At 35.2% G+C, this 20844-nt stretch overlaps 4 non-coding genes and 1 pseudogene across 4 annotated transcripts; 1 reads left to right on the forward strand and 4 right to left on the reverse strand.

Moving 5' to 3' along the window:
- Positions 1 to 2259: 2259 nt before the first annotated feature.
- Trnan-guu (transfer RNA asparagine (anticodon GUU)) lies at positions 2260 to 2333 on the reverse strand. Its single transcript has one exon. It is a non-coding gene; the product is annotated as a tRNA-Asn (tRNA).
- A 3783-nt stretch (positions 2334 to 6116) lies between these two features.
- Positions 6117 to 6190, reverse strand: Trnan-guu (transfer RNA asparagine (anticodon GUU)). The gene has a single exon. It is a non-coding gene; the product is annotated as a tRNA-Asn (tRNA).
- A 2019-nt stretch (positions 6191 to 8209) lies between these two features.
- Positions 8210 to 8283, reverse strand: Trnan-guu (transfer RNA asparagine (anticodon GUU)). The gene has a single exon. It is a non-coding gene; the product is annotated as a tRNA-Asn (tRNA).
- Positions 8284 to 11208: 2925 nt separating this feature from the next.
- LOC149771041 (small nucleolar RNA SNORD36) lies at positions 11209 to 11292 on the forward strand (annotated as a pseudogene).
- Positions 11293 to 20770: 9478 nt separating this feature from the next.
- On the reverse strand, positions 20771 to 20844 carry Trnan-guu (transfer RNA asparagine (anticodon GUU)). The gene has a single exon. It is a non-coding gene; the product is annotated as a tRNA-Asn (tRNA).

The following is a 20844-nucleotide window of genomic DNA, read 5'->3' on the forward strand; positions in this document are numbered from 1 at the left end:
TGGAGTTTAAAAATGTCACTGGGCCATAGTATAAGCCACGTAAATAACAGATATACATATCATATAGAAAACAGGCTTTAATTCAGTTTGTAGAAAACCGACTTCATTTAGCACTATAAGGCATTTTATCGCTCTTCTCGCCTCGAATACCTTTGATTTATGTCCACGCTGCACATATCTATCTTATTTTATTCAGTTTTATGCATATGCCTTGCATTTCTGGCCTGAGAGTATTTTCACAGATAAAATTGAGTGATGATCCTAGTGGATTTTAATGGTGTGTAAAATAATATCTTGTTGTTGTTTCTGTGGGGTTTAACGCCATTTTCAGCACACGATAGGCTATACATGGCGGCCAGTATTAATGGTGGAGGAAGAACCCGGGAAAACCCTTCAAAGAACATCCGATAGTATCATGTCTAAACATAATTCTATGCATATATTCTCTCACTAGCTGGCGGCAGTGTGAAGGTAATGTGAAAGTAATATTTGTAGTTCAACATTGTACAATAATGCATTAAAAATGTCTTTAACAAATATGATCATATATTATGCTTGCTTTTTGTTCAGGACTTTGATACACATACGATGAATGCAAAATACTAATCATCGTCCCTGGGTGACCTCGAACCACCAACGTTTCGGTTAACAGCCGAACGCGCAAACCGATTGAGCCACAGAGGCTTGAGATCGCTCAACCCCCTTGGTGAATAATTGTTCGGTTCTATGCTCGAAATAACCAGTTTCTTCAGGACTAGATGATGTTGAGTCCTCGTGAGAATTTGTCTAAATTCAATTACGAGAAAGGGACACTATTTTGCTCCAGCAAGAAAGATTGTGCTGTAGCAAACTACTTTAGGATTTATGTTCACGTTGGCTATATCTGTTTCAAAGGATTCGTTCTTATTTATACGCCATGTAGAATGTGCTTTATTGTATCGTTTTGACGGTTAAAGTGCGTATCGATCATATTGGAATGTAATGGTGTGTGATACTATATATGGCCATACAAATGTATATAAGCTCTCACTACACTAAGCAGAAGACTTGTTTTGCTTCGCGTTAGTCTGAAGGTAATGCGAAAGTAAAATTTATATTTACACGCTTTCAGTAGAAGTTACAAATGAAAAGTAAATCGTCTATACTACTAATAAACATCTTTCTTTAACGAGGATAACACATTTGGCCATAACTGACCCATCTGCTACTTGGTCTTCTGTTGTTGTGATTGGCTATGTTTAAAACAAATACATGATCATACACAAACTCAGGTATCGTCGCACACTAATTAATACATATTTAACATGAATACTATTCGTGACTATATTGAGAAACATAGACATATGACGACTATTCTACACACAGGTATATTCACTTCAACATAAGTCGTCATTATTAAATATATCTAATAAGTTCTGGACATATTATTTATGGACATAATGATAAAGTTTTCAATTCAGAGCCTTTAATATGTCATTCTAGCTGCTCAATGATATTTTAAAAGCAGACAGGGAATTTGAATTACGTATCCTCATTGGTAATCAATTCCATACTGATACAGAAAATGAGCTTTTGTTGTAATTAGTTTTTGTCCACGGAATCCGGGTATCTTTGTTGGTCGTCGATCGGAGTATTTGATGATCTTAGTTCAATTATGTTAGGGGTATAATCTGGAGAAAGGTCATTTAAAGACATATATTTCAAAATATTAAGCCTACACCGTTAATTTCTTCTGATCACTTCGTATCAGTAGGTTATGAATAGAAAGTGTAGGGATACAATCACGAGACCACGTATACACGATTGTACAGGATAAAGTGAAATTTGAAAAATGTTGGTGATGTCAACTGACAGTTTTGTTACGTGGATTTAGATTAATGCATGTGTTTGAGCGATATCATCCATCTTGTGCAGTGTTTGGAAAAATTTGGAACTTGCTGCAAATATTAGTGCCCTACAGCCTTGATTGACATGTCGTTTAGATGAATATTCCAGGTATTTATTTGCAGAGAGTATAGTTTTGATGGCTTATATTATGTAATGATGATATTGGAATTGAATGGTGTGTGATAGTTTATGTGTGGAATGTTGTATTGATCTATTTTCTGACAGTATAAAAGTCTTCTTCTTGCATGGCGGTAGTCTGATGAAGGTAATGTGAAAGTAAAATCGGAAGTTCAACCATTGTACTGCTTGCTGTTCACGAATATGCTGAAAAAAATGAAAGACACGATTGAAGAGGTGCAAAATACTTGTCATCGTCCCTGGGTGGGCTCGAACCACCAACCTTTCGGTTAACAGCCGAACGCGCTAACCGATTGCGCCACAGAGACTTAATAACAATTTTCGTTTGGTCAATAATTGTTCGGCACTATGTTCGAAATAATCAGTTTCTTTAGGACTAGTTAATGTCGATTAGTCGTGGAATGTTTCGAAATACAAGTTGAGAAAGTGAGAGTGTCGGTAAAGCATGAACGAATTCGCTGGAAAGCGGTTTAATTAGGATTTATGCTCACGTTGGCTATATCTATTTCATACAATTCGTTCTTATGTAAATTCCTTGTATATTGTCCCGAGGGTATTCCTTTTACGGCTTAAATTGCGTAATGCTCATATTCGAATGTAATGGTGAGTGATAATACATTTGGTCATTCGTTTATGTATATATTCCCTCACGGTTTTCTGGAGGTAATGTAAAAGTAAATATTTATAATATTTATATTTAATAACGTTTTCAATACAAGTTACAAATTAAAAGTATAGAGTCTATTTGTACATGGTATTTTGCAGTAATATTGAAAAATCTTAACTTTATAACGTAATAGAGAATTTTTCTTGGTCTGTTGATAGCAACGGATTATCTAGCACAACGTGCAGTGATACAATTACGAGAACACGTATGTATGATTGTACAGGACAAAATGAAACTTGAAAAATGTTAAATGTTGCAGACGTCAGATGACCGTATTGTTATGTGGACTCACAGTTAATTTATATATATGAACCATGCATTTAACGGCTTACTTTTCTCAATGTTTATATTCGAATGGAATGGTATGTGATGATATATCTGGGAACATTTTAATGTATCTATTTCCCCTCTATAATAAGTACAAAGGGCTTCTTGTTGTTTGATGCTAGGTTGAATGTAATGTGAAAGCAATATTTGTTATATTTATATATAAAAGTCTTCAATGCAGGTAGCATGTACAAAGTATATAGTCTATATGTAGATGGCATCTTTGTAGTAATATTGCAATATCTGAAGTCTAGAACGGTTTGGCGATTTTCTCCTTATCTGTTCGAGTCGACTGATTATCTAGTATAATTTACAGTGATACAATCTCGAGATCAAGTATACATGAGTCTACATGATAAAGTCCACTTTAAAAGTGTTAGAGCCGTCAGTTGACCGTCTTGTTATATGGAGTCAGATGAATGTGTAGATTGGAGTGTTAGTGTCAGTTTTGTGCAGTGGTTGGTAATAAATTATAGGACCCTACTTGATCGACTTGTCAAGGCTATGATATCATATCTATTAGGACTTGACTAAAGAATGTACTTGATCGACCTGTCGAGGCTATGACATCCTATCTATTAGGACCTAGCTAATGAATGTACTTTGAGTGGAGATAAATAAATGTGCAGGACTCACGGTACTAATTCATCTCCAATGGTAAACATATGGAAACACTATCATATTCAAAATTCAATAACTTAAAATTTATGGGTGCTGATAATGACACCTATAATTCTTCATGCACATCTAACCTTGGTGCAAGCTTATGTGTGGAGAACACCATATGACCCGCGGCACTTTGTTTACATACATATGCATGAAACACGTGTTATTGATTCTGCACCAAATGAATCAGGTGCTACTTTCAGTATTGAGTACTCCTGAGTCAAGCCTAGATAAATGCTAAAATTGCATCAGTAGAAATTTGTCAATATTTTTTTTACATTACATATAGGATAAGCTCTCAAAAGATATTTTTCCTAAAATTTTAATTTTCATTATTAACCAATTATGGACAACCAAACCAGTAAATACTCTATTATTTCTTCACCCATTTCTAGACTGGTTCACAGTTCTTCCGTATAATTAGTACCGTGTGTCCTGCAGACAACGAAAGAGCTGAGACACGTTAGATGTTATTAAATGTGCAAGTAAATGGCTTTAGAACATGTAAACGAATACAATGAAATATGAAATATGATTTCTAAAGATTTTATAGCTATTGACTATTAAAATATAATTAAAGAAATTCGTTCTAGACCAGCTGAAATGACATATTGAAAGTTCTGAATAGAAAACTTTAAAATAATATCCATAATTGACATATATTTGTATATTTCCCATATAATCACACAGTCATTCATGTCAGATATGTACGAATGAGTGTGCGACGATACATGGTTATGTGCATGAACTTCTATTTTTATTATTTTATTACAAAAACGGAGGACCACATGGCAGATGGGTCAGCCATGACCAAATGTGTTATCCTCGTTAAAGATAGTTTATTATTATTATTATTATAAGTGAAAGAACATGTTTCTAAGAATATAAACGTGTTTGGCCTTTAGTTCCGTATCAGTGTTACTGCTCTCTCTATCCACTCATGAAATATAGAGTACGGATTTTAGGTTCCGTTTCCTAAGCTATTGTAAACTGATTGATTTAAAACGAGCTCATAATCACGACATATTTAGTCAGTCCATGAAACACTAAAAAACTAGGATGAAAGTATTATACATTTTTTTTGCTAACAGTAGACTCCGAAATGAAAATCCAGCGATGAATATGAATGTTTGGAAAACCCTATAGTCAAATAATGCAGATATTTAAATAAAGCATTTGTCCGAGAAGAAGAGTTCGAATGTTTATAAAGCAGGTTGTCGCCATTTAAAGATCTAACTTTAACGTATTGGATGTGATGGGCATCCATGCATGCTGAAGAATCATCACTGTCATATTTCAAGTACCTTGTTAATGTAATGATATTTTATTATCCGGGTTAATTTCAACGAGTAAACCCGATTTACACTAAGAAACTCACGCACTGATAATGTAATTAAAATACAGATGATTGTTTTCTTCTTGACCTACCAAAGTGGGAGCGAGTTATTGAAAATATTCTCAACACTGTAGCAAGAACAATCCCATTCGGAGTCTGTGTAAGAATATATAGTTTTATTATTGTTTATTCAACGCACTACATGTATGTAATAAAAATATCTTCATCAGATATGTTTCCTTTTTATCCTTGCTCCTCGTCCACGAATATGCTGGACAAATGGTACGGGACGCCTAATCAAGTGCAAATAATATCCATCGTCCATGGTTGGGCTCAAACCACCATTTGTTCAGTTAAGTCCAAACGTTGCTAGCCGTTTTTATCAGGAAGACCTGTTAACCATGATCTCTTGGTCAATAATTGTTTGCCTCCTTTGTCTATATGACCGGTTTTATTAGGATTAGGTAATGTCGATACTTCGTGGAATGTGTCTCATTGGATCTGTGATAAATTGATAAAGTGACAAAATGGCTATTATTGGCCAAACGTGCAGCCAGTTGGTAGGGGAGTACATTATGACATAAATATAAAGAGATTTCTGGAGTGTAAACATTTCACTCGACCTTCATATAAACCACGTAAATAACAGATATACAGATAATATAGAAAAGAGAAGGTATAACTAAAAACGAGGAAACTGAATTGTTTTAGATATCTGGGTACTTTGGCTAACTCATCGCCACGAATATCATGGATTTATGTCCACTGTATATATATATATATATGTATATATATATATATATATATATATATATATATATATATATATATATAATATTTATCTTTGATGAATATTCAAGGTATTTTTTGCGGAGAGTGTATTTTTGATGGCTTATATTATGCAATGATGATATTGGAATTGAATGGTGTGTGATAGTTTATGTGTGGAATGTTGTATTGATCTATTTTATTACAACAGAAAAGTCTTGTTATTGCTTGGCAGTAGTCTGAATGTAATGTGAAAATAATATCTGAAGTTCAATCAATGTATAATCAATCAAAGACACGATTGATGAGGTGCAAAATACTTGTCATCGTCCCTGGGTGGGCTCGAACCACCAACCTTTCGGTTAACAGCCGAACGCGCTAACCGATTGCGCCACAGAGACTTAAAAACAATCTACGTTTGGTAAATAATTGTTCGGCACTGCATTCGAAATAATCAGTTTCTTCAGGACTAGGGAATGTCGAGTCATCGTGGAATGTTTCGAAATACATGTTGAAAAAGTGAACGTGTCGGTAAAGCAAGAACGTTTTCGCTGGAAAGCGGTTTAATTAGGATTTATGTTCACGTTGGCTATATCTATTTCATACAATTGATTCATATGTAAATTCCTTGTATACTGTCCCGTGGGTATTCCTTTTACGGCTTCAATTGCAGAATGTTCATATTCGAATGTAATGGTGATTGATAATATATTTGGTCATTCGTTTATATATCTATTCCCTCACTGGGCGGTCTTCTGAAGGTAATGTAAAAGTAAATATTTATAATTTTTATATTGAAAAAAGTTTTCAATACAAGTTCCAAATTGAAAGTATAGAGTCTATTTGTACATGGTATTTTGTGTAGTAATATTGCAAAATCTTAACTTTACAACGTAATCTAGAATTTCTCCTGGTCTGTTCAAAGCAATGGATTATCTAGTACAAAGTGCAGTGATACAATTACGAGAACACGTATGCATGATTGTACATGACAAAATGAAACTTTGAAAATGTTGCAGACGTCAGATGACCATCATGTTATGTGGACTCAAATTATATATATATATATATATATATATATATATATATATATATATATATATATATATATATATATATATATATATATATGAGCGATGCTTTTAACGGCTTATATTGCTCATTGTCTATATTCGAATGGAATGGTATGTGATGATATATCTCGGAACATTTTAATACATCTATTCCCCCACTATAATAAGTACAAAGGGCTTCCTCTTGTTTTATGATAGGTTGAATGTAATGTGCAAGCAATATTTATTATATTTATATATAAAAGTCTTCAAAAAAGGTAACATGTACAAAGTATATAGTCTATATGTAGATGACATCTTTGTAGTAATATTGCAATATCTGAAGTTTAGATCGGTTTGGCGATTTTCTCCTTATCTGTTCGAGTCGACGGATTATCTAGTATAATTTACAGTGATACAATCTCGAGATCAAGTATACATGATTCTACATGATAAAGTCCACTTTAAAAGTGTTAGAGCCGTCAGTTGACCGTCTTGTTATATGGAGTCCGATGAATGTGTAGATTGGAGTGTTAGTATCAGTTTTGTGCAGTGGTTGGTAATAAATTATAGGACCCTACTTGATCGACTTGTCAAGGCTATGATATCATATCTGTTAGGACTTAACTAAAGAATGTACTTTGAATGGAGGTAAATAAATGTTCAGAAAACGAAAGAGCCTGTTACACTTTAGATGCTATTAAATGTACAATAAAATGACTTTAGAATATGTAAACTAATAGAATGAAATAGGAACTATGACTTCTAACGATTTAATAGCTATTGACTATTAAGTTTAAAAAAATGTTTCTAAGAATATAAACGTATTTGCCATTTACTTCCGTATCAATGTTGCTGCTCTCCCGTCCACTCATGAAATCTAGAGTACGGATTTTAGGTTACGTTTCCTAAGAAATTGTAAACTAATAGATTTAAAAAGAGCTCATAATCACGACATATTTAATCAGTCCATGAAACACTATAGACCAGGATGAAAGTATTATACATTTTTGCAAACAGTGGACCCTGAAATGAAAATCCAGCGATGAATAGGAATGTTTTAAAAACCGCGTAGTCAAATAATAATATTATTATAATATTATGTAATGATGACATTGGAATTGAATGGTGTGTGATAGTTTATGTGTGGAATGTTGTATTGATCTATTTTGCCACAGTAGAAAAGTCTTGTCATTGCTTGGCAGTAGTCTGAAAGTAATGTGAAAACAATATGTGAAGTTCAATCATTGTACAATATTGCAAAAAATGTCTTAAACAAATATATTCTTCTATTACGCTGCTTGTTGTTCACGAATTTGCTAGAGAAAACTGAAAGACACGATTGATGAGGTGCAAAATACTTATCATCGTCCCTGGGTGGGCTCGAACCACCAACCTTTCGGTTAACAGCCGAACGCGCTAACCGATTGCGCCACAGAGACTTAAAAACAATCTTCGTTTGGTCAATAATTGTTCGGTACTGTGTTCGAGATAATCAGTTTCTTCGGGACTCGGTAATTTCGGGTCATCGTGGAATGTTTCGAAATACATGTTGAGAAAGTGAGCGTGTCGGTAAAGCAAGAACGTTTTCGCTGGAAAGCGGTTTAATTAGGATTTATGTTCATGTTGACTAATTATATCTCATACATTTGGTTCATATGTAAATTCCTTGTATACTGTCCCGTGGGTATTCCTTTTACGGCTTGAATTGCACAATGTTCATATTCGAATGCAATGGTGATTGATAATATATTTGGTCATTCGTTTATATATCTATTCCCTCACTGGGCGGTCTTCTGAAGGTAATGTAAAAGTAAATATTTATAGTATCTATTCCCCAACTATATTAAGTACAAAGAGCTTCTTGTTGTTTGATGATAGGTTGTAGGTAAGGAGTATGCAATATTTATAATTTTTATATTTAAAATTCTTCAATGCAGGTAACATATACAAATTATATAGTCTATATGCAGATGGCATCTTGTAGTAATATTGCAATATCTGAAGTCTAGAACGGTTTGGCGATTTTCTCCTTATCTGTTCGAGTCGACGGATTATCTAGTATAATTTACAGTGATACTTGTTGCTGTTGTTCTCGGGTCTAACGCCATTTTTCAGCACAAGATAGGCTATACATGGCGGCCAGTATAACTGGTGGAGGAAGAATCCTGGAAAACCCAGGGAAGAACCACCGACCCACGAGAAGCTACTGGCAGGCTTTCCGACGTTTCCACGCTAGCCGAGCCTTGGACTCGACCCCACCCAGGCAGAGGTGAGATGGCAGTGATCCGGAACGGTGAGCGCTTTAGACCACTCGGCCACTCATGGCCCCCCCTAGAGTGATACAATCTCGAGATGAAGTATACATGATTCTACATCAAAAAGTACACTTTAAAAGTGTTAGAGCCGTCAGTTTACCGTCTTGTTATATGGAGTCAGATGAATGTGTAGATTGGAGTGTTAGTATCAGTTTTGTGCAGTGGTTGGAAATAAATTATAGGACCCTGCTTGATCGACTTGTCGAGGCTATGATATCATATCTATTAGGACCTAGGTAAAGAATGTACTTTGGATGGAGGTAAATAAATGTTCAGAAAACGAAAGAGCCTGTTACACTTTAGATGCTATTAAATATACTAGAAAATGTCTTTAGAATATGTAAATTAATACAATGAAATAGAAACTATGATTTCTAAAGATTTAATAGCTATTGACTATTAAGTTCAAAAAAATGTTTCTATGAATATAAACCTGTTTGCCATTTACCTCCGTATCAGTTTTACTGCTCTCTCTATCCACTCATGAAATCTAGAGTACTGACTTTAGGTTCCATTTCCTAAGCGATTGTAAACTGATAGATTTAAAAAGAGCTCATGATCACGACATATTTAATCAGTCCATGAAACACTATAGACCAGGATGAAATTATTATACATTTTTGCAAACAGTAGACTCTTAAATGAAAATCCAGCGATGAATATGAATGTTTGGAAAACCCTAGAGTCAAATAATACAGATATTTAAATAAAGCATTTGTCCGAGAAGAAGAGTTCGAATGTTTATAAAGCAGGTTGTCGCCATTTAAAGATCGAACTGTAACGTATTGGATGTCATGGGTATCCATGCATGCTGACGAATCATCATTGTCATATTTCAAGTACCTTGTTCACGTAATGATATTTTATTATCCGGGTTAATTTCAACGAATAAACCCGATTTACACTAAGAAACTCACGCACTGATAATGTAATTAAAATACAGATGATTGTTTTCTTCTTGACCCACCAAAGTGGGAGCGAGTTATGTAAAATATATTCAACACTGTAACAAGAACAATCCCATTCGGAGCTTGTGTAAGAATAGTTTTATTATTGTTTATTCAACGCACTACATGACGGTAATAAAATATGTTAATCAGATATGTTTTCTTTTTATCCTTGCTCCTCGCCTCCGAATATGCTGGATAAATGGTACGGGACGGCTAATCAAGTGCAAATAATATTCATCGTCCCTGCTTGGACTCGAACCACCAATTGTTCAGTTAAAGTCCATACGTGCTTGCCCTTTTCATCAGAAAGACGTGGGAACCATGATCTCTTGGTCAAAATTTGTTTGCCTCATTTGTCTATATGACCGGTTTTATCAGGACTAGGTAATGTCGAGACCTCGTGGAATGTGTCTCATTGGATCTGTGATAAATTGATAAAGTGACAAAAATGGCTATTATTGGCCAAACGTGCAGCCAATCGGTAGGGGAGTACATCATGACTTAAAGATAAAGAGATGTCTGGAGTGTAAAAATTTAAATCGACCATCGTATAAACCACGTAAATAGCAGATATACAGATCATATAGAAAAGAGAAGGTATAACTATAAACGAGGAAACTGAATTCTGTTAGACATCTAGGTACTTTGGCTAACTCATCGCCTCGAATATCATGGATTTATGTCCACTTTATATAGATATATAGTTGATGTGTGGAATGTTGTATTGATCTATTTTGTCACAGTAGAAAAGTCTACTTATTGCTTGGCAGTTGTCAAGAGAGAGAGAGAGAGAGAGAGAGAGAGAGAGAGAGAGACAGTGAGGGAGAGAGAGATGTTCTACCCTGATTCATTAATATCGTAATTGTAACCATATGTGCATACCGTTATAAATTTTATAATTTGTAGTAGTGAATAGCAGTAAGTAAGTGAAATAAAAAATTTTAATATAGTTCAACAATTTTTTTCCCTGGAATCCAATGTGAAAATTGAAACAACACAGTATTGTGAATTAAAGTCTAAATAAGTATAAATGTTTTATTGCAAATAAAAATACTGATAGTTCCGAATGAATTACAATAATTTTGAATGTCCTGATTTACCACAATGATGTAATCCAGAATGTCTTTGAATGAGTTCTCCGTGAACCCCAATAAATCGATGAGCATTTTATAATTGATGTGCGTAATGTAAATAAACAATTTATTTCATATGATATCTGAAAAACTATACGTGATCATAGATTCAACAAGACTGACATGAAACAGGAATGAATAATTTTTTACCAAATACCCAGTATATACTTAAATGTCACCTAGTCCGATGACGCAACATAATGTTCTAGAAAACCCAAAATTCGGATGGCAACTTCAACTAACTCTTGCACTAGCTAGCTAACTAACTAATGTACCACCTAACTACCTAACTAATAATAATAATAATAATAATAATAATAAATTGTTTCTTTCTCTTAGATGCAGATAAAACAAAGAACTCGCTGAGAAAAATCTAGTAATATTGCCACATTGGCCAAAAAATGTAGAGATATATTGAATTGCCAAAACTGAAGTAATGTTTTTCATTGCCTCAAAGATATAAATTTGTATGCCACACTGTAGCGTAGTCTACAATTGTACGTAATCCCAATGATAGATCTGACGTACGTTTATTCATTTTACTTATAAAAATATTCAATGGTGTGTTTTGTCCAATTACGCTTTTTCATTATTAATATTTTTAAAAACCATCTTTTTTAGAATGCTATCCATGCACGACATGATCTATGTTCAGTTTGAGAAACTTAGATATGGCCTAAATCAAGCATATGTCCCGAAGAACTCTCGACGGTTGCAAGACCTATCAGAGTGGTTGATGTTCAAACTCTTTTTATCTAACCGTTATTGGGATTGTAGTTTTTACGTTTGTGCTTGTGATACAAGTCAGTGCTCATTCCTACCAACAACAACAAAAAGAAAAGGAAAGTACGGTGTCAGGAGGTGCTGATGATGATGTGATCCTCCACTCCATACAGATTTATGTGACTATAAATTACCAGCTGAACTATGCCTGTCAACACACTCGTCAAATTCTAACACACTTGATTCTTGGTTGAAAAGAATTCACAGCATAATTACACAATGAATTAAATGGACTTCACTCCTTGTCCTCACTTCGTTACTTTGCTAATTATCAATTTATTGGCATATCGTTTCAGACACACATGATACAATGAATTAAGACGGACAATTTACTAATCACAATTCAGGAGAAATGCATGAATTTTATTTATGATACATGATTTCTTTAACAAACAAAACAACTAAACCCAAACTCATTCATCCGAACTAAATTTGTATGACATACTTACAATACATGAATCATATAACATGCACAATTATTGTCTGAACTCAAAGAAATATTGAAATATGAATTTAAGATTAATAAATTCAACAAAAATTATAAACTTAAATCAATAAACATATGTTGTAAGCAACTGAGAAAATAACGTTTATGATCTGATAATACTATATATCACTCCTTTGGTTTCGGCTCACACATTTCCGGTCTTGCCATATGGACGCGTTATTTAACGAGAAGCGTACTTTCCACTGATATCGGAAGTAGTGCTATGTGCCACTAGAAGGTGGAAATGCCAGTTGCGGGGCATAAGGAGAATTTAGCACTTGAATGCCACTTGGGAGCATAAGGGGACTTTAACATCAGAATGACACTTTGAGTCATAGCGAAAATTTAACATCGGTGGAATGGTGGGATTTATAGGGACAAAAGGGTTTTTAAGGGAAAAGGTGAGTTTAATAAGAACAAACAAAGCATAGACATAAACAAACCAACAAACAAATATTTATACAACATACAGACAAAATATGTCTGGCTATGATTATACCTTTTTAAGGCATATGAGGGGCCCTGAAAGTGGCCGTTGGGGCTTGTTAGCACCATCGTGTTAACATACGGAAGACAGTACTGGTCTTCTCTTCCTTAAACACAGTCTGATGACTGGAGCCTACATCAGACTCTCTACAGACATTCTTACATCTCCACATCAATCCATCTTTCCAAATAGCCGTATATGTTATCCTCATGATATAGCACATGATGATTTCACACACACACGGGTAGTCCGGCCTGAATAGCATCCCCGATATTATGGTAAACGACCCATCGTTTGTCCACATCTTATCAAAGGAGCATGTGAAATTAATGAGGTAAACTAGTCTAAGGGCGAATCGAAACTGAATGGCATATTTCACTAATCCAAACACGCATTACAAAATTCGTTCAAAGCGCCGAGGCTCTCTTCCAATCAGTAGATATTATGTGTGATGTCACTTACCCCATATAGCTGCACCAACGTCTGTGAATCGATGTGACATAGTTGGAGCATAGCTGCAACAAAGAAGATGATGTGTTGGGGTGCACCTGCAGTGGAGACGAGGAGTGAGTTCATGGCTACTTCCATAAAAAAATGATTTTAATTGGACTTTAGTCGATTTTCTCTCCTCTTCTCAAGAATTTGTATCGGTGTCAGTATCTTCATCCTCTCTCCCTTACCTCAATCAGAAGAGTTTATAGTACCAGTCGCACGGGTCATCTAGGCATTCAACATCAACATAGTCAGTAATGGGTGTCATATATGTGTATTTAATCATATACTCCTTTAAGTGGCAAGTATTCACTTCATTTGGATTCGTATACATCCAAATTCCTTTCAAAGGTCATTATTTAGAAGCTCCGAGAGGTGCACGAGGGAAAATCATTGTTAAAGTACGTATCCAGTTTTTGGACGAAATGAACCCGAAGGTGTGATACAGTACAATCCGGATGGAATGTCGAGCGATATGATGTCACAATGAAAGCTACGCATATTGATAAACAAATTCGTACTACCCTCGATTGTGACGATTCCACTCAACGCGCTCTTATTTTGACACAAGTTTAATACACGACCATCATTGTAAATGTCAATAGCGATATGAAATTTTTGTCTGGAGCTTTTTGGTGACAATTAAGGTGCGAGGAATTCAATAATCAGGATTGAATAGACTTTGGTTTAAGAAAACTAGTGTTGAAATTTAAAATACTAATTTATATTTAATTTAAAGTGAATAAATGCGCATAGAAGACCCATGTGACTTGTAATATAGACAGAATGAAGAATTGAATAAATTTTAAAGACGCAGAACACGTCTTTGTCAGTCAACAGCAACAGCAAAAAGAAGAAGCAAGACGATAATGAGAGGAAGAAGATTATATTAAAAGTCAAATGGGTTATATTATTTGTCTCCCTACGAGGCTTATCCACGTGGTGAGACAACTATTGCAACCTTGCACTTTTCATGGTACAAACACTGGCATTTTTCCAATTAAATTAGAATAATCATGTACTTTTTCAAGTTCTTTCATAGATTCAGTCACAGCATTTATTAAGTACTATTATCATTTTTCGCTACATAAGGTTTTGTACTCTTAGCAAAATCTGGATAATTATCTTAGTCGAATCTAGCTATATATACCCTTCTTAGACAAGGGAACTAAATCAGGGATAAAACGTTATAATAGTTAGGTTTTGGAAGTATTGCACAACGAGGGTATTGAACCACGTGTTATTGATGTTCAAAATATAGTCTTGCTCATCTAAACGAGTATGCTCATAAGGGTAATAAAGCGACCCGTCGACCGTAAGTAAACAAGTCGGACGCATGAGAAAATATAAAAATAAAACCAATTGATGTTACTAATGTATTATAACATTTAATCGATGAATGCCTTATTAAATAAAAATAAGTATTAATATATTTTAATAGGATAACTTGTAACTTTCATCAGTTCTAATTTGGAAAAAGTTCTAAGTTAGGCAACGGTACGATACATTACTGGGTACAGACCACTGTACAGTTAGATCTAAGTGTGTAGTGACAAAACACACTTCAAGTTATTGACGTCTTTACGGTACCTCTTGGGAGACTTTAGATTTTTCATTTTCTTAGTCAGTGAAGTGTGTAATCTGTTTGCACCGATCAGTGTTTTCTTTTACAGTTCGTTCCATACAGCCCGTGAGTTTTATTCTATCGGTATCTCAGTAAATGTTCAGGTCAGCATCATAAAATGTAGCTAACAATATAAATTCGTTCACAAGAAGGATTTAAAATTAGTTAGGTACTTTTAGCTAACCTGAAACTTTACAGAGTTAGGCCTTCGAATAGGATGCAATTGAAGATGCTGTGTAGAACGAACTATATAGTGCAAGTCATATTGCTCATGTACGCACTCGAGGTTACCTTTTGCAGCTACATGTGTCATTTTGGAGACTTTTTTTTTACACATAGATTAAGTTGGCGTTGATTCACTCTATTTAGAGGCATGTATCTTAATTCCACTGAAGATTATTGTATAAATTCCTCGAAAAATGCATAACGGCAAACTCAGTGATACCGTACTTCGACATTTTAGGCACAGTCAAGCAAGCGGTATGATCTTGTTCAAACAGGTTTTGTCGCGCTGTATGATGTGAGAGGGAACGTCCCTGTGGTTGGAAAAAAAGTTGTACTACAAACACAGAGACGCGACATTGTCGTCATTTATGAACAAAGCCTGGGAAAACACTGACAGGTAAAATATTAACACAAAAGTCCAATACATTGGAGGCAATTATGTAACTTCGTATATATCTTCTGCATGTTAAGTAATGTCTTTTATTTCAATTCATTTGCTTTGGAACAACATCTTTGTTGCTGACGCTAGGCTCTTCCGACAGTGTCCCTTTCTCAACCAATTGCTTTGAGCGCTGACACAAATCATGTGCGAGGGGAATATACATTGGATTAGGTTACACATACATGTAAATACCATATATACATGACGATCGATGTCTGCTGCACAAAGAGATACAAGTTTGGAACTGTTGTGATGTTTTGAAAGAACACGATCTTCTGAAATTTTCCGCGAGGGCTCAACATTCCCTAGTCCTGAAGAAACTTGTTATTTCGAACATATAATCCAACAATTACTGAGCAAGCGTTGACTGTTTTCAAGTCTATGTGACGCATTCGATTAACGCGTCCGTCCATTAACCAAAAAATTGGTGGTTCGAGACGACCAAGGAAGATGATTATTATTTTGCACTTCATCAGTTTGTGTCTTTCGTCATTTGTCTAGCAAATTCGTCTAAAAAAAGAAGCTTAATAAATGAACATATTTGTTTTAAGACAGATTTCTTGCATTATTGGACAAGCTTGAACTACTGATATTTCTTTCACATTACCTTCAGACAACCACCAAGCAACAAGAAGACTTTTGTACATAACAGAGTGAGCAAATCGATACATTAAAGTTTGTTCAGATGTATTATTTCACACCATTAAATTCCAATTTTGATCAACACGCAGATATAGCGTGAAAACACTTTCAGGCCACAAATATAAGGCATATGCATGCAACTGGAAAAATAAAGCCAAGATATTCGTGATTCGAGGTAAGAAGTAGGTCAAAGAACATTATTTGCTGAAAGCGTTGTTTTCTACAAATTGAATTACAACCTGTTATCTGTATGATCTGTATATATGTTATTTGCGTGGTTTATACTATGGTCCAGTGAAATTTGCAAACTCAAGAAATCTCTTTATGTGTATGCCATAATGCATTCCACTTGCGATTGGCTGACTATTTGGAGGGAAATCTAGTTTGCTGACGATAGCCATTTATGTCACTGTGCCAATTTCTATTACTTCCGTTGAGAAACTTTCCACAAGGTCCTATTCTTGACAAAACCGGTCGTATCGACTGTCGAGCCGAACAGTTATTGACCACGAGATAATGGTTTACAGGTATATTTGGCGTAATCGGTTAGAGCGTTCGGCAGTTAACCTAAAGGTTGGTGGTTCGAGCCCAGCCAAGGACGTTAACTAGTATTTTATAATTCATCATTCATGTCTTTGATAGTTTTTCTAACATATATGTTGATATGTATATAATGTGTATTTTCTAATCAAATATTGAAACTGTCATTCTGTGTCTCCATTGTAAAAATAATGGCATGCTATTTCGTCTTTTGTAAATACCTAGCCGAGCAATGCTCAGACTGTAGTTCAAAAATAATTATTGACTGATGCTGATTCTTTGTTATATCCTATTATGGCCATTTGTGCCTAAGAAAGGCAATTAAGAATACCAACTCTACAATTTAGAAAAAGAATCTTAACTATATATGCAAAATCATTCTTAATAGTCAGACGAAAGTGATTACCGATTAGCTCGTGGTCAATAATTGTTCGGTTCGACAGCGGAGATAACCGGTTTTAACAGTACGATGTACTGTCGAGAGCTCGTGGAAAGTTTCTCAGTGGAACCGAGAGAAAGTGGCAAGATGACAGAGATGGCTATCGTCGGCGATCTAAATTTAGCTCCAAACTGTCAACCAATCGGTAGTGGAATGCATAGTGACATAAACATAAAGATATTTCTGGAGGGTAAAAATTTCATTGGACTATATTATAAGCCACGTAAATAACAGATATACCGATCATATAGAAAACAAGGGGTAAAATTCAGTGTCATGAATACTGACTTCTTTCACGAAACAAGGTACTTTGACACACTTCTCGTCTCGAATACCTTTAATTTATGTCCACGTTGTATATCTCAATCTCACATTTTTAGTTTTGATTCACATACCTTGTATACTTGACTGAGAGTGGTTTTCACGGCTTAAATTGTTTAATGTCATATTGGAATTTGATGGTGTGTGATATTAAATGTGCGGAAACTTGGATTGATTTAGTTTCTCAATGCATTTAAGTTCTAAAGTCTTTTTATTGTTTGTCGGATGTCTGAATGTAATTTAAAAGTAACATGTGTAGTTCAAAATTCGTTGTACAATAATGCAACACAAATTTCTTCAACAAATATGTTCGTATGTTATGTTTGCTTCTTGTCCACGGTAATGCTAGACAATCGACGAAATACACGAATGATGAGGTGTAAAGTACTAGTTATCGTCCCTGGTTGGGCTTGAACCACCAACCTTTTGGCTAGCAGCTGAAAGAGTTGTCCGATTGCGCCACTGAGACTTGTAAACAAAGTATCGCTTGGTCAATAATTGTTCGGCTGTATGTTCAAAATAAGTGGTTTCTTTAGAACTTGGTAATGTCGAGAACTCTTTGCAAAGCAAATGAATTAGGATTTACTTTCACGTACGTCTCATTTGATTGGTTCTCATGCCTATGTCATACACATTGTCCTGGGAGTAGCCTTTTGACGGATTATTTGTTCATTGTTCAGATCGGCTGTATGTTCGAAATAAGCGGTTTCTTTAGGACTTGGTAATGTGGAGAACTCTGGGAAAATTTCTAAATGTAACTATTAGAAACTGACACTGTGTCGGAAAAGCCTAGAGTTCGCAAGAAAAGAATGTGCTGCAAAGCAAATGAATTAGGATTTACGTTCACGTTGGCTATACCTGAAACATTTGACTCTTTCGTATGCATATGCCTTTTGACGGCTTACTTGTTCAATGCTCGTATTGGAATTAAATGGCATGTGCTATTATATGATGGAATGCTACAATGTATCTATTCCCTCACTGCATTAAGTATAAAAGTCTTCTTGTTGTTTGGCTGTAGTCTAAAAATAATAAAAGGTTGATGTTTATAATTAAACTTTTTCAATACAAGTTACATATTAAATGTATATAGCCTATATATACATGGCATTTGGCATTGTAATATTGTAAATCTTAAATCTACAACATTATAGCGAATTTCGCCCGATCTGTTTGTATAAACAGATTATCAGTACAAAGTGTAGCGATGCAATCAAGAGACAAATTATATACGATTCTACATGACAAAGTGAAACTTTAAAATTGGTGTTGATGTCCGTGACTGTCGTTTGATGTGATATTCAGACCAACATCATCATCATCATCATCATCATCATCATCAGGAGCATCATCATCATCATCAATCCCGTAACCAAATAGGTCGTTGGGGCACTACAGACGACTTGACCACCAATTCTCTCCATCTAGGTAGGTTTTCTACTGCCCTTTTATTTAAATAAAACTTTTACTCTAGAAGAATGGTTCATATGTTTATAAAGCAGGCTGTTGCCATTTAAACATCAAACAGTAATGGATTGGATGTCATGGGAATACATGTATGCTGTAACTAATTATGATTTTCTTGGAAGAATCATCTCGTTCATATTTTAAGCACTTTGTATATGAAGTGATGTTAAATTATCACACCTAATTTCAACAAATAAATCGGGTTTATAATATCAACCTCAACACACCGATAATGTAACTAAAAGTACAGTTGATTGTCTCTTTTTCCACCTTCCAAAGAGGAAACGAGTAATGTTAATTACATTCATCATTGTAGTAAGGACAATTCTATTCTGTGTTTGTCTAAGAAGATGACGCTTTTCTTAAGTTTATTCAACTTTAATACATTAACGCAAGAATAAATATCGTCATTTTGCACTTGCCCTTTATGTACGAATTTGCTGGACAAACGTTACAGGTACAACGTATGAGATGAAAGCCGAACGCGCTAACCGATTGCGCCCCAGAGACCTGTTAAAAATTACTTCATGGTCAATAATGTTTCGGCTCGTTAGCCGAAATGACCGGTTATATCAAGGCAAGGGAATGGTGAGACCTCGTGGAAAGTTTCTTAATGGAACAGAGAGAAAGTATCAAAGTGACAGAAATGGCTAATGTAAGCAATTTAGATTTCTCTCTAAACGGTCACCCAATCGGTAGTGGAATGCAGCATGACATAAACATAAAAAGATTTCTGGAGTTTACAACTTTCACTGGACCATAGTATAAGCACAGAAGTCTGACGTTTTATCTATAAAGTACGATGAAATCTCTGACAACACGAAATCACCATATCGGTACTATATATGAAAACAAAGAGTGTAACCGTAACCCCAACTCTCTACTCGAGTCGACTTTTCTCAGTGTATTTTATCACATAAAAATTGCAAGAAGACTATATAAAAAACTACACATATGCATTCATAAGACAGCAACGTAGCAAATCATAACACTGGGGCGAACATTGCATGAATCCAATCCGGCGAATTAACCTTTATTTTCACCATTACGGTCACAAGCCCTTTCTACTCGACTCCATCAGGCGGAAGTAGCCCAATGTGGGTACGTGAGACAGCATGCCAGTAACTTATCGTGGGTCGGTGGATCTTTCCAGGGTTTTCTCGGATTCGTCCTCCATTATTTATACTGGCCGCGATGTATAGCCTATCTTGTGAAGATAAATGGCGTTAAACCGTACAACAACAACAACAACACTTTATTCGGTTTTGTGTATATGACTTGTATTGTGTGACCTCAGAATGTTGTCTCCACGGCTACAATTACGCGACGATGGTATTGGATGTTAATGGTGTGTAGTAATGTGTCTTAACATACTTTAATCTATCGATTCGCTCATTGCGTTAAGTACAATAGTCTTCTTGCTGTTTGGCGTTAGTGTAACAGTAATATTTGTAGTTCAAAAATATTGCAAGAAAATGTCTGAAAGAAATGTGCTCGTTTATTATGCTTGCTTTCTGTTTATGAATATGCTAGACAATCGACGAAATACACATATGATGATGTGCAAAATGATGGTCATCGTCCCTGGGTGGGCTCGAACCACCAACCTTTCGGTTAACAGCCGAACGCGCTAACCGATTGCGCCACAGAGAC

Source organism: Sinohyriopsis cumingii, unplaced genomic scaffold (assembly GCF_028554795.1).
Source record: "Sinohyriopsis cumingii isolate HCF-2022 unplaced genomic scaffold, ASM2855479v2 utg002136l, whole genome shotgun sequence".
Classification (NCBI taxonomy): domain Eukaryota; kingdom Metazoa; phylum Mollusca; class Bivalvia; order Unionida; family Unionidae; genus Sinohyriopsis; species Sinohyriopsis cumingii.